We start from the raw sequence: 15064 nt of genomic DNA, 5'->3' as shown, positions 1-15064 counted from the left end.
GTGCTGCGGCTTCCCGATGAGGCAATCGTGGAATAGAAGGGGGCCTAGGATGGTACCTTGAGGAATGGTGGAAAGTATGACCTTTAGACTGAAATGTTCCAAGTGAAGTAGTCGTGGAACAGAAGGGGCCCTAAGATGGTACCTTGAGAAATGCCGTGAGGAAAAATAAGACGCTGAGAATGAAATGTTGCAGGTGAAGGATCATGGAATGGAAGGAGCCCTAGGATGGTACCTTGAGGAATGCCATGAGGCAAAATATGACCTTTAGAATGAGTTATACACACACTCGTGTTAATAAATGTTCACAATATATGTAAAAAAAAATAGATTAAGATGAATTAGTTGAACACTTTGTCCAAAGGTCATCTTTTACACAACTGAAATAACATGTTTGCACAAGTGTTCACACCCTCTTATAACTGGGTTGTGACTGTATGTAGTCACATTCAAATTCAAACTTGTGCCGTGTTTGAGCCAAACAGCCAAAAGTTATAGTTTTGTTCTAACATTTTGTAAAAACAAGGATTTTGGCCATAATTCCAAAGCAGATATCATTTTTAACTGTTCATAATACTTTTATAAAAATAAAAGATAAACAAGTAATATTTTTTTAAACAAAAAATTCTACAACATGACAAATTATTACTGTAAATTACCATTAATTGTAATGGTTTGAAAACAATGAAATACAATTGTTAAAATCCGACATTAATAAAGCATTAAACATACTTTACGCAAGCTGGATTTATATCCACACTACCTCAACAGAAATAAATCACAATGAGAAGGAGCAATATGTTACGATTACATTCCATAAAGAACACAGCGACGGGCCTTGTGATGTGCACTTAATTCCCTTCGCTCGTCTGACCCTGAGCGGCCCTTACGACATCAAGAGCCTGCATGGCTGCCATCCTTCAGCACTGCAATGCAGAGAGCTCCACCCAGTGATATATGCACAGCTGTCAAGCAAGCTGTCGTGGCGACACATCAGCGTTGGGCGCTAGCGAGCGACATGCTAGCGCACGCCGATCCGCGAGCACAGAAACGACTTTCGCTCCGTCATGTAATCGTCTCGCACCGCAAATGGGATTGACTGGCATTACGCTCAATACCTTGCCATCACAATTGGATTACGTATCATTCTCCTTTTCATCCACTTACATTACTCGTGCGAGCGCAGTTTGGAAAATCCCGGTCGCCGATATTTTCCTAATTGCCATTCTGAGCCCGTGCCGATCATCTGGCAGACATTTGACGGCCATGCTGCCGTGCGTGCGGCGCGTCTGTTGGCCGGTGGCCGCCTCTCGACAGATGCTCTCGCCAACGATCACTCGTGGCGAAATAAAAACACCGTAATCTGTTTGTTGTGCCCCAGTGTCTCGTTCAATCTGTGTTTTGTTTATGGCCATTGATCAATCAATCTGGGGCTCATGATGCAAGGCCCAAGAGATGATGAGAGATCAGACGGAACATCAAAAAAAGAGAAAATGTGTTGCTCTCGGGAACAAAAAAAAACTGCTGGGTGAGCCTAAAAAGGACTGTCTAAATCCCTTTGTGGTGCCAATATGGAACATGCAAATTATAAAATTATGCATGTGGAAAGATTTCCTGGCATACATAATAGGTCCAGTTAATGTGATCCAATACAAGGGCAAAATAATCCTTTTACTAACTAGATTGGGTATTGCTCAGCGTGACAGTTAAAAATGTTTTTATTTGTGGTGGTTACAGTTCACTAAATAAAAAGTTTTACCGCAAATTGAATGGAAAAAGAGAACCTAGTATCGTACTCGAGGGGCTGCCATATGTGTTTAGGGCAGACAAACCTTTAGCCACTAAAAATTGTGATCCACAGTACAAAAAGCAGCAGAGGACCAAGTATGTGTATCATTGTGGATGTAGTTTAAAACACAATATTATGGTGACAAGAGTTTCTAACTCATTCGCTATTTTACTGGATTTTGACTGATTTTGCAAGTCCCTTAGAATATTGTGTCCTATTGCTATAAAAACATGGAATGTACCAAAACAAAAATGAGAGCCTCTTCTTTCATCAGAAAAAAAAAGTACATTTCTATCTGTGTTTATTTTGCTTCTATTAGCATTAGAGTACGGTTAAGTTTCATCATTATTTACAAATCTGTTTAAAACTGTGGGGAAAATAGCTTTTTGATCTCTTATACTCTGCTGCCATCTGCTGGCCGTTTTTGTAATAACTACCATTGGTTCAAGCATTCTCTTCAGTTCAGAGGCTGCATGAAACCCAAAATGCATAAATACATCTTTGGCAATATTTAAAATAGAACGTATTTATACGTTTTTGGGAGTAAATGAGCTAATATTTTGTTTGCCTAATTTATTTATCTTCATCAGAGTCAAATGTTTGACCAAAGATGAAACCCTGAGGGACACTTTGTTTTACTATTCTAAATTCTGAAGCATTAACAGCAGGGATGTAACGATATCCAAATGTCACGATACAATATTATCACTATATGAAGCTCACGATACGATAATTATCGTTATATTCTGGGGAGGTTGGAGATATTTAAAAAAGGTCCCAATATTGCAAAAAAATATATATAAATTTATATAAATATAAATAAAATTATTATATTTAGGGATGTACGATAATATCGTTAGCTGATAGTTATCAGCAATTATCGACCAAAACAGATAAACCAAGAAGAAATCCGCCGATAATAACAGACATGTCACGCTGCTACTTGTTACCCTCACAGTTTTTTGTACGTTAGACTTAAAGCAGGACTTGAAAGTATAATTGTATTCAAGTTAATATTGCGAACAGTTATCGGTTATCGGCATCTGCACTTTCTAAATAATTGTTTTATCGGTCTCGTTTGAAAATAGCATTATCGTGCATCTCTAATTATGTTACGTTGTTAATGCACGCACTCATCGAGTTCCTCCACATATTAACTTGCTTCACAGGCATATTATGTTCCCATTTCATCTGGCAATTAGTGTAGATTTGAAACAAAGAAGGGCCAAAACATCCCTAATGAAAATGATTGTGCACTAAAAAACTAGTCACCAGAGGGTGCTACAACTGCACAAATGGAAATCAACTTGACTTTCTAAACAGAAGTGTTGCATTTAAATATCGTCAACATGACGACCACGATATTGTGGCAGTTTTAATATCACAATATCACGATACGCCCTTATCGTTACTTCCCTAATTAAGAGAATTGAAGGGGCCCTTGAATGGAACCCTGGGGGATACCATTTGTGATTAGTAGCAGGAGAAGAGAGATAGCAACCTGGAAATGGTGAGATTCTGTACAGAAGCCAATAAGTCATTTTTCATGACTGCATTACTTTGGCTACCAAATTTAGGAATCAAAATATTAAACAGCTCTCAGTTTAATGCATTGCACTTAAGCAACTAACTGCAAGCTAACTTAATACCTACATTACATCTCATTAGATTGCCTCATATTTTGGCTACTGGGCATAAGACAAAAAAAAATAAAAAATGTCTCTAATCCAGAACCAGACAAATTTCACCAATTCCCAGAGGACACCATTTAAAAGGTTTTCTATTCCAAGACGCAACTTTAAAAATAGAAAATAGAACACAACGTTCTCCCGCGCGGTATGCGAGTCCCCGGCAATAATTGTCACGTTTCGAGTCCCTCTCAGCTTTTATCTCAACAGCGGCAGCAGTGACCACATTAGGTATGCAAAAAAACAGCCCCTTTGGTGCATGCTATGTTAGGTCAGTGGTTTTAAGAGAAGCGCACAAAGAGAGATTTTTCTACTCTTAAAGAATGTTGATTTCATATTGTGTTGTCTGATACATTGAGATTGGAAAAGTCAAGGCTAAGCAGACAACACAGAGCTATTTTTTTCAGCTATTTTTTCTAAGTAGTTACAAGATTTCCCTGTCAAAACTTTAATTCTCCTACTTGTCAATTCCTATTGGAATCGTCACATATGGTAGCAAGGCAGGAAGTGAGCAACTCAAGGTTGCAGGGGTACCAGTGACACAGCACTTTGGGAATTGATGATGATGTATGATGTCGCATCCAAGAAAAAAAAAAAAAAAATCTGTCTGGACTGGAAGGCACATTTTGGCAGCACCTTTTCGAACGTCTTCAGCCAGAGGGAGTGAGGCTGTCTGGTCAGCCTTAAATTCAACATGTGATGGCATATTTTCCCGAGGTGCTGATCAATCAAACGTGCTGTGGTTTCTAAGCCAGAAAACAAACCTGGACACCATGAATTATTTCACCAAGACTGTCTAGGTTGGGAGTTTCCCCAAAACATATCTATAAAATAAAAAGGACATTTGAAATGGACAGCCTGTACTGCAATCTGAAATCTGATTCTGGAGTCTGTTGACGCGCTATGGAGAAACAAGCGATGTTTAGATACGGCCTTGAGAAATACTGGCTGTCAATTCCGTATGTGTTTGCATTTCATCAAGCTGACAAGTAAGAAAATGTTAGGATGCCACGGGGTGCTTATTTATAACCGGCTGGGCCAAGACGTGAGAAACATATCCAAGCTAAATGGTCCTCTGACAAGTATCTAACTTGCCCCAAAGAGGCATCAAATATCCGTATCGCATTGTGTCATATCATTGGTCTGTCGAAATACGTTATCATACGCCGGCATCACATATCCATATTGTAAAGTATCATACGTAGATCTGTTAGAACCCGTCGTTGCATCATTACAATCCAACATCGTCACACCTGCATTTGTTGTGCGCTGAGGGGTTGGATCCCAAAACGCAGACACAAATAAGGTTTTAACTATTTATTCACATAACTTGACTAAACTAAAAACAACGAGAATGCATCGAGAATCACGACACGCTAAGCCGCCCTTGGGCAGCGGAGAGGCACAGCGAAACAGTGAGCAATAATCCGGCAAACCACACAAAATTCTCAGACATATATATAGACAGTCAATCAATCTCATTGGTTGTGGCTAGACATGTGAGTACCAGTACTGACAGGGAATTCTCTGATTGGCTGTTAACCCAGTAATTACAGATAGTTCCTATCATCAACAAACATCATATAGCCTAAAACTAGTTGAAACTGGATGCTGTTACGGCAATACCAAAACAGACACGTAACGGGTCGTGAACTCGCGCACGGTCAAGAACTCTACTCAAACTTAACCCAGGTGTGACCCCAGACATGAGACAAGACCCAAACATTACTCCTGCATGACCCCAGTCATGACAGCATTAAATATCATTATCGCAATGTACTGTATTATATCATTCAAACAGTGTATTGTTTTAGCGTATCAATATTAAAGTGGTTTTCACAGTTATTGCTTAAATACTGCCTGTACAGCCATGTAATGATGTTTTAATTCATTTCTTTCCTATGGGCAAAATTACAACTCTCAGTGGTTCCACTATATTTAAAAGTAGCTCTTTATAGCTCAATCTTTTCAGCTTTTTTTTTTTTTTTTTTTTTTTACAGTAGTTACAATCCAACTGAAGTGCGGTGACAAATTAGAAGTGACAAACAAGTACAGTATTGAGTTCACTTAATGATCTTGAATTAAAATTAACTCCCTGCCGGCGCACGGGCTCGGGGCAAAGTCTATATGGATGAAAACGCGCTCATAAAAAGGCAACCGCGGCGGCAGCTCCGATTCATCCTGGACTCTTTGAAATCACTTTCACGTCTCCCGTCTTTTCGGAGACGCCGCGATGAGAATCGCTGATTCGCCAGGCAACTTTCAAGGAAATGCGCTGGCTGGTTGGGGATCACAGATGATGATGCTGCGATCTGGGGAGAATTCTCAGACCTGAGATCCTTTGCTTGCATCGCTGTGGCTTTCTAATGATGCGCCAGGCACGTAATCATTATTACATTATCTCCTGTTGGGGATATTAAAAGTGCAGCAGCTACAGTATACTTGCTAGTAAATGACACACATTGACCAAAAAAAAGGCAGCAAAAATGTGCACGTCTCAGCATTAGTAATTCAGGAGGCAATAAATATCAACTCATCCCCAGACTTTTCAATTTCATGTATGTGATACTTAACATTTATTTATTCATAATACTTGCAAAACTTTTACCTCCTTACTTTTGGAACTTCTGAGCATTTTATGCCCTATGATCTTAAGACTCTTTAAAAATGGTCTAAGAATAGGAAAATTGGTTTTGATTTAAAAGACAAAGCGAATCGAATTTCTTCGAGATATGGATTGAATCATTTTTTATCAGCAAGATATATCCTTGAAGGTATACCACATTTACAGTACTGACAATGTCATTCAAAATTATGTATGCAACATTGCGTCATACCCTCTTGAGCTGAGCCATATATTTTGGAATCAAATCGCAATTCCACTGAAACGAACCGAATCGAAAGGTTCCACTTTAAAATCGAACCGTCCTCGAATCGTACCACACCCCACGTATCACAATTCGGATGGAATAATATTTTATTAGAAAGATGCACATTGCTAGTATATATACAGTAGGGATGTAATGATATCCAAACATCACGATACGACATGATCACGATATGAAGGTCACGATACGATAATTATCACGATATTGTGGGGAGGTTGGCGATACAAAAAGATCATGCTATTGTAAAACAAAATGAGTTCATACTAAAAAAAAAATATATATATATATATATATATATATATATATATATATATATATATATATATATATATATATAAAATTAAATAAAAATCTATATCTATATATATATATATATATATATATATATATATATAAAATTAAATAAAAATCTATATCTATACATATATATAAAATTAAATAAAAATCTATATATATATATAAAATTACATAAAAAAAAAAATCTATATATATATATAAAATTACATAAAAAAAAAAAAATATATATATATATATATATATATATATATATATATTATTGAGGCACTTACTTGCTAATGCAAGCACACATCAAGTTCCTCCACATACTTCTTTTTTATTCCGCTGTTTTTGTGCTTCAACTACTTCAATATTTCTCGACCGATTCAAACCATTCCAACTTTAACACGTTCCAAAAATTCCCACTTCTCTGGCTATTACTTTTATCATTCCAAACATTTACAATTTTCCCACAATTCAACATTTTCCACCCCAAAAATCCCCATTCATTTTGAATGAGACAATCAACAATTCACTCCCATTTGAAATTCAAAATGTTCACCTTGGGATCAATGGTCAACACTGTCCCAATTCTCACATAGCAAAAAATTCCACATTTTTCACCAATATTTCTTACAATTAGTAGTACGGGTTGGGTTTAGTATGGTATTCCTCACTCATCAAGGGAAAGATTTGAGTTAAATATATATATACATATGGTAAAAGTTAAGCAATGTTATTTTTCAAATATGGCTCCTCACTACCTCTTCAAGAAGCCGTGTGGTAAAGACAATCTCAAGGTTATTCCCTGCTCTCAGCACGTGACTGCCCGGGGATCCTCGGCCAGGGCAAACAACACACGAGACGATCCCATTTACAATTGGAGCATTTTCCCTCCACGGCTTCCTTCTAATGCGCTCATTAGTGTTGTTGTGCGGGGCTTTACTGCCCCTGGAGACAGCGGCGCTTGTTGGGGGAGCACTGCCAGTGTTGACAGCAGAACACACCAAAGGCCCTTTCCAACATGGACGAAAAGCGAGCGACGGAGACGGAGAGAGCGTCCTCTGAGAAGCCGCTGATTGCTTACTCAACATGCACCGCTGCCTTGTGGGCAGGCTCAGAATCACAGATGTGCCGCGAGGATGGACATCACATTGTTAGCGACCATGTTCAGAGTTATCTGGAAAATGGTTGAGAACTGGCATGACTACTTTTTTTATACTACTCTCTTCTGCAGAAGCAGCGGAAATATGGGAATATAAAGCAACTGAAAAGTGCAAACTAAAGCCGATAGGAGCAATAGAAATCTGAAGCAAGTATGCCTTTTTTTTTTTTTTTTCTAAAGATATCTTTTGGACCTTGGAACATTCGCTACCCTCAAATAAATGGGTAACAATCATGGTTCAAAAAAATTGAAATAAATCATCATCTCTTTCCTTCTTTTAGTGGCATATTTTATCTCTATGTATTCCTGTCATGACTCGGGTCATGCAGGGGTAATGTTTGGGTCTTGACTCATGACTGGGTCACGCCAGGGTTACGTTTGGGTCATGACCGAGAGTTCAAGTGTCTGTTTAGAACTGATGTAACCGGCATATAGTTTCAACTGGTTTTAGGCTATGTGATGCCATGTGATGTCAAGAATCCTTAATCTATTTACTGTGTAAACAGCCAATCAGATAAATCCATGTCAGTACTGGTACCCACGTGGCCAGCCACAACCAATGAGATCGGTTCACGCCAAACTGAGAAGTGTGTGTCGGATTACTGCCTCTGTTCCTCTGTGCATCTCCATTGCCCAAAGGGGCTTGTCGTCTCGTGATTCTCGATGCATTCTCGTTGTTTTTCATTTAGTCAAGTTGTGTGAATAAATTTGTGTCTGCACTTTTGGGATCACATGACATTCCTGTGTTTGAACAACTGAATGAATGGCATTGTAATGCATTCATGTTTGTATAGATTTTATATATTGGCAGATTTGTGTGTGGGTTTTTTGGGGTTTTTTTTTTAAGTGCTCATATTGGCCAATTAAATCAGCCAGCCAATTATTCGGTTGGGCCCTATTTTTTTTTTTCATGTAAACGTGGAATCCCATAAAAGCCATTCATCCAACTATACAGCATCTTGTATACAACTTTTTTTATTTGTTCGACAGGCGCCATAAACACGATGGATTTTTTTTTACACTGAAAAACTCACATTGATTGATTACTTTGATAGATAAAAGGTGGGCAACAAAAAGAGGAGACAATAAAGCTCCGAGCCAGGATTATTGGATGCTCGGAGGCCGCCAAACACAATCCTCATTATGTATGAACATGCACTCAAAACAATGCATGCAGTGGAGTATCAATATAAAAAGCCTTGGAGGACTCCACTGCTACCAAGGTGCTTATATTTGTCATGCGAAAATGAGAAAGCTAAGGCAGATGTTCGCATTAAACAGACGATGCAACCCCCATTTTCCTTGTATAAGCTCCCAGTGATGATTTTTATGAGTCATACCGACTCACCGTCGAATGTGGTCATTAGCATGTAAGCGTCGTTATTAGATGGACTCCCAAGTGTTTCCTGATGATCCCAAGCAGCGGGTTAATAAAGACCCAGCCCGCAAGAAGCCAAACGTGCAATAAAACCTCAAGGGAAGCGTTCGCACCCGTCATCCCATTCACATTCGTAATTAGCTGCTGACCTCTCGTGTCAGACACGTCTTCATAAAAAAAAAAAAAAAAAGTTCACACGGCTACCGTGCACGCGTTGCAGCATTCCTATTCAGAGGACGTTCACAACAACTTTCGCGAAAACCTTGAAGCGTCATTCAGTTAGTTAGTAGTACTAGCACCGACAGTGGATTAATTCAAGTAAAAATAAATAACTGTGATTAAGTGGTTTGCTTCTTATGGTTTGTGCTACAAGATGTGACAACAAAAATGTATGGAAGAGTCTACTAGAACATCTGAACTTTATTTAGTGTTACTGTGAGTCACATTCCCAGTTTGTAACTATATACCTGTAACTAAGTCAGCAACTATAACTAGGAGGACCTAACTGTAACTAAGTAATCTAATTGTAACTCGGGAACTATAGCTATGTAACTGTAACTAAGTAATTTAACAATAACTAGAGGACTACAATGATGTAATCATGTCACTGTAACGAAGTCATAAGTAGCCAAAGCAAAGTAATGAGCAAAAAAAAAAGGTCAGGAAAATCCTACTAGAACATCTGAAATTTACTCCGGGTTCATCAGAGTCACTTTAAATGTGTGCTCACTTCTAATTAACACAATTTTACATGTGATTGAATAATTCTGAGCACAGTCACAAGTAAGTATATCTAAGTTTGTGCTAGCAAAGTCACAGTAACTAAGAAAGTTCTGGAAAGTTGGAAAAAAAAAAGAAAATGTCAGGAAAAAGACTACTAGAACGGCTAAAACTTCATTGTTAAATAGTGGCAGGTGTATAGTGACATGAATTTGACTGGTTGGTTAATTTTGAACACAGCAATATGCCCACATAGAGGGTGAGCACACTTATGCAACCATTGGTTAATTTTGAACACAGAAATATTCCCACATAGAGGGTGTGCACACTTATGCAACCAAAAAAAATCTAATTTATTTTTAGGGGATACAAAACTTTTAAAATGAATAATTTAATCTCATTTTTTATATCACACAAACCCGGCATTTGAACAGGGGTGTGTAGACTTTTTCTACCCGACCTACTTGTGCTAACCCTCGAAAAGTCAAGACCGATGCTCTCACCCATTTAGCACATGTATAAGTTTTTGTGTGAGCGCAGTTGGAGATGTCGTTAGCAATTGTAAATATAACACAAAGTGATATTATTATTATTATTAGATGCTAATTTGTCTGGCGTGCTGCTCGTAGTGCCGATATGGAAATCAACCGGCGCATAAGTGGTACTCACTAATGAAGTTAATATGCCACCAGGAGGGATAAATGCTGCGTCTCACGTGAGACAAACAATTTGCTTTGCTTGAATGTTTACAATAGAGGCCTTATTTATCATTTTTTGCTGATACATTGGTACACTTTTGGACATTAGCGACGACACTCGGGGGTATTGGTAAGCACCGAGCATTACTTTAATGCCATTATCTCCGTTACTTACCGCAAACGACCAACAAGCACCGGAGGAATAAATTCAAATTTTTGCAAATTAATATTTCAAGAGAGGAGGTTGGCTTTTAGTGCTATCGGCCCAGTTGCAATAGGACGCTAAATTGAAATCTGGATTGCAATATATTTTGCTTCCAAAAACAGCAGCTTCCTTGTGCTGGTATGGCTACATGTTTTGTTTTTTTTAAGTAATTAGTTACTTTACTGATTACTTAATTTTAAAGCAATTAAGTTAAATTAAAAGTTACTTTATTAGTTAATTTTATTAGACGCCAAGAACCTAGTTTACCATAGCTACAGTATGACACCAAAAAAATAAAAAAAATAAAAAAAATCAGACATCACCAATTGAGCACAGTGTGCACAATAATAAGTAACCTAATCAATTTCCAACTCAAGTCATAATAAATCAGTATCACAGTTTTAATCCCGGATGAAGTATCGGCAGCTGAAAGTCGAAATCTTGACAGAAGGAAGAAGGGAATTCATGGAAATACTGTATGTCTGAATATTCAGTGATGTTTTATGTAACTGCATGCGCACATAATCAGATGGGGAGAAAAAAAAAAAGTCATGAAATGATGAGAAACCTAATTTTCCTTCAATTGCGGCAGCAGACAGAAGTCGTCGTTTCCTAGTAATGCTAATTGGTTGCCAAAAGATATGAAAATGAGGACGTGAATGTGGATTGCGGAACTGTCTGACAGTTGACATCGGGTATCGAAATGTCAGTCAAAATCAATCCTCATCATGTGATACAATGACATTAAAATCAATCAATCAATGGATGGATGGATGAATGTATGGAGGGTGGATAGAAGGATGGTGAATTATTTAACTGGTAGATGCATGTATATCAATCAGAAATATGTCAGTATTATATAAATATCATATATAAATAAATCACCCCTCTGTCCCTAAGAATGAATGAATGAATGAATGAATGAATGAATGAAATACTTGAGCTGGTGCTTTTCTCTCACCTTTTTAAAAATAGTCTCTCGCTAAGATGAATGAATGAAATACCCACAAGCTGGTGCGCATGTTTTACTTTTTAGAAAATCCCCTCACCCAAAGACATATGAATGAATGAATGAATGAATGAATGAATGAAATACCCAATTCAGTACTTTCATCTCTTTTTATAAATACATCCTCCCTCTTTCCCTAAGAAGAATGAATGAATGAATGAATGAATGAATGAATGAATGAATGAATTACCCAATTTGGTACATTCATCTCTTTTAGAAATACATCCTCCTCTTGCCCTAAGATGAATGAATGAACGAACGAACGAATGAATGAATGAAATACCCAAGTTGGTACTTTGATCTCTCTGTTAGAAATACATCCTCCCTCTTTCCCCAAGATGGATGGATGAATGAATGAATGAATGAATGAAATACCCAAGCCGGTGTTAACTCACTTTTTAGAAATATATCCTCCCTCTCTCCCTAGGATAGATGAATGAATGAATGAATAAATGAATGAATGAATGAATGAATGAAAATACCCTGCCTGGAACTGGTGCTTTTGTCCCACGTTTTTAGAAAACCCTCACTTTCTCTCTATGAACGAGTGAAAGCTGCTCGAGCTGGTGCCGTCTTCTCACTTTTTCAAAAATAAATCCTCTCTCCATCTCTCTATCTGGAGGCATGTAATTATTCACCCTTGAGAGGAAGCGTGGCGGTGGCTAAGCGCGAGACAGGAAAGACACAAGACTCCGGAATGGAAATGTTCCGATATTTGATAGGCAGGACGCCTTCTCCATCCTCTTTTCCCGCCTCTCTCTTTTTTTGTTTTCCCCGTATCTGCGTCTTGCGGGACCCTCCACAATGCCGCAGCGACATTCATGAGAAGCAGCAAACGGGGAGTTAAACGACCCCTGCAAAATGTGGACCACAGAGTCGCTTCCTGTCGGCACGCTTGATTAAAATTCCGAGGCGCGAGAATATGGGGCGTGATGTACGACGAGCAGGTGGTGGCGGTTTTTAATATGCATGAGTGCACGGGCTCCTGCATCTGCAGACTGGCAGTCACTGAGCTTGTCTGTCCACTCTCTTGGCAGCTCTCTGGGCACATGGGGAGGTGGGAGGCGGGGTGATTGGGTGAGGTGCGGGCACGCATCAGCACAGCACGAGGGGTGGGCGGTTTGATAAAATGCAGTCCGAAGATCAGCAGAGTGAAGCCTGGCTTTTTTTTTTTTTTTTACTGCCTCACATTGTCTGCTTAAAGCAGCCAAGATGGAGGGAGAAGGCGGCCATTTGCAACTGTATATTTGATTGATGTGACACAAACAGACACATTCAAATCGGCCTTGCAAAATGTGACGAAACCCTCGCAGGACTGCTTCCATTCGACACTTGCACACAATTTCAATGTTTTGCTCCCGAGTGGCACAATTGGGCTACGCATCATGGCAGCGTAACGGTGGTTGCATGGGGAGGGAGGGAGGGTGGGGGGTTGCATGAAATAGGATATCCTCAGATCGGAAATCAGAAATAGGCTAAGATAAGAATAGGATACCGGGACTTGCCAGCGCGACTGCGGCATAAACAGACAAATCTGATCTGCCCCGGCAACGTGAGCCTGATTTCACTCTTGAATGGTGACTTAAAAACACACACGATAGTAAATAATGCAAAACAAAAGATGCAAGCTAATGCATACTTCACAGAGGAAAAAAAGTCAACCGAGAGAGAGGACAACATTGTTAATGTAGAGATGGAGTTTAGAGCGTAAAATTAGCATTTTGGCTAACAGTTAGCATACAATTATTTTTCAAACAATGCAATGCAATCCCTTGAAGCATGCAAACGGTTGTTGATTTCTGATGGACTGTGGAGCTTTTATTCAGCCTGTGGTTATCTGGATTAGTTTTGGAAATGAAACAATATATAAAAAAAAAAAAAAATCCTTTTTAACCTCACTGCCTGTTAATAAATGCCATTAAAGTCATCTTGGCAGTAGAAAAACTTTTTTTTTTTTTTTTTTTTGCATTTTTTGACGATCTTACGTAAATTAAAGTCCATAATCAGCTGCAGCTCAATTTGCATAGTTTCACTTAGGTGTGTACTCACTTTTGTTGCCAGGGGTTTGGCTATTAATGACTATTTTGATTACATTTCCAGTATCACTAGTTGACGAACATTTTTCTCAATAGGAATGGACTGGGCCGATTATCTGTGCCGATTTTCGGCATTTTTGACAAATACCGGTATTCGCCTTTTTAAAGAAATTTGACGGCCAATAAAATATGAATTTAAAACTGTTAACCGCCGGGAAGTGTTACTTTAAAATTTAAGTTAATCTTAAATGAGATGTTGCTGACATTGTCAACTCGCCATTTTTTCTTTTTTTTTTTTAAATTAAGTTTGAAAGTTTAACATTTTAATTATTTGAAATTTTTTGAAAAAAAAAAATCAATTTTTCGAAGACATACCGACAACTAACTGTGGGAGCTCACTTGACTTTTTATTAGAATTTTAAAACAAAGATGTCTATTGTAATAGATATTAAAAAACAAAAAACCTTTTGCAAATATGCCAATTTGTTCAACAAAGACGCTTGAAGACATTTGGACAAAGTCTGATGATTACATTGTAGGATTGATTTCCAGCAAGATTACTCAGAAATACCAATTTTGGGTTCAGATGCAATCATTTGACACAACGGAATCATCCCAGGATCATTATTCTTTGTTTTTTGGCCTCCATTAATTGGTCTCGAAAGTTCAATATAGCACTGCCACCAAGAAATCTAAGGTCATCGATTGACGTTGGCGTTATGATAGCCCAATTCTTCCATGCGGCTGGATTACAGAGTTGGCCCGCATCCGCTTGTTATTTTGACGCTGAGAGCCGGCAGGGATTCTGCGGATGGCAATCTAACGGCGCGCTGCAATTTTTATGTCAACTTGGCCTCATGTGGCACCTCCTGTTTGTTTTTCCACACACGTCGACGGTGGCGGCGAGGTGTTGTTTCACTACCCACGCCTCAAAGTGGAGCATTTTTAAGTTTGGGTTTTGTGGATTGTTCATACAGTACATGAGTACTGTTATGCAGCAGCAAGAATTTTTTTTTTTCCTTCTTCATCTGGAAGAACACTGACGAGAAAAAACAAAACCAAACCAGACATAAAACGAGCACCTCTTCCACATCAGAGTGACTCATCGGCATAGTAAAGCAACACAAAATGTATGAGGAGCATCATCTCCATTGTGCTATCAAACACATTAAAAGCAAAGAGAGAGAGAGAAACATGCACTCATTCCAAAGAGCG

General features: G+C 38.5%; 1 protein-coding gene across 2 annotated transcripts in view; it reads right to left on the bottom strand.

Moving 5' to 3' along the window:
• nrg3b (neuregulin 3b) overlaps positions 1-15064 on the bottom strand; it is a 200234-nt gene that overhangs the window by 89893 nt on the left and 95277 nt on the right. The gene's annotated exons all lie outside the window — the stretch shown is intronic.

This window comes from Festucalex cinctus, chromosome 17 (assembly GCF_051991245.1).
Source record: "Festucalex cinctus isolate MCC-2025b chromosome 17, RoL_Fcin_1.0, whole genome shotgun sequence".
Classification (NCBI taxonomy): domain Eukaryota; kingdom Metazoa; phylum Chordata; class Actinopteri; order Syngnathiformes; family Syngnathidae; genus Festucalex; species Festucalex cinctus.
The sequence above is the reverse complement of the archived record's forward strand: the minus strand, read 5'-3'. Positions and strand labels throughout refer to the sequence as shown.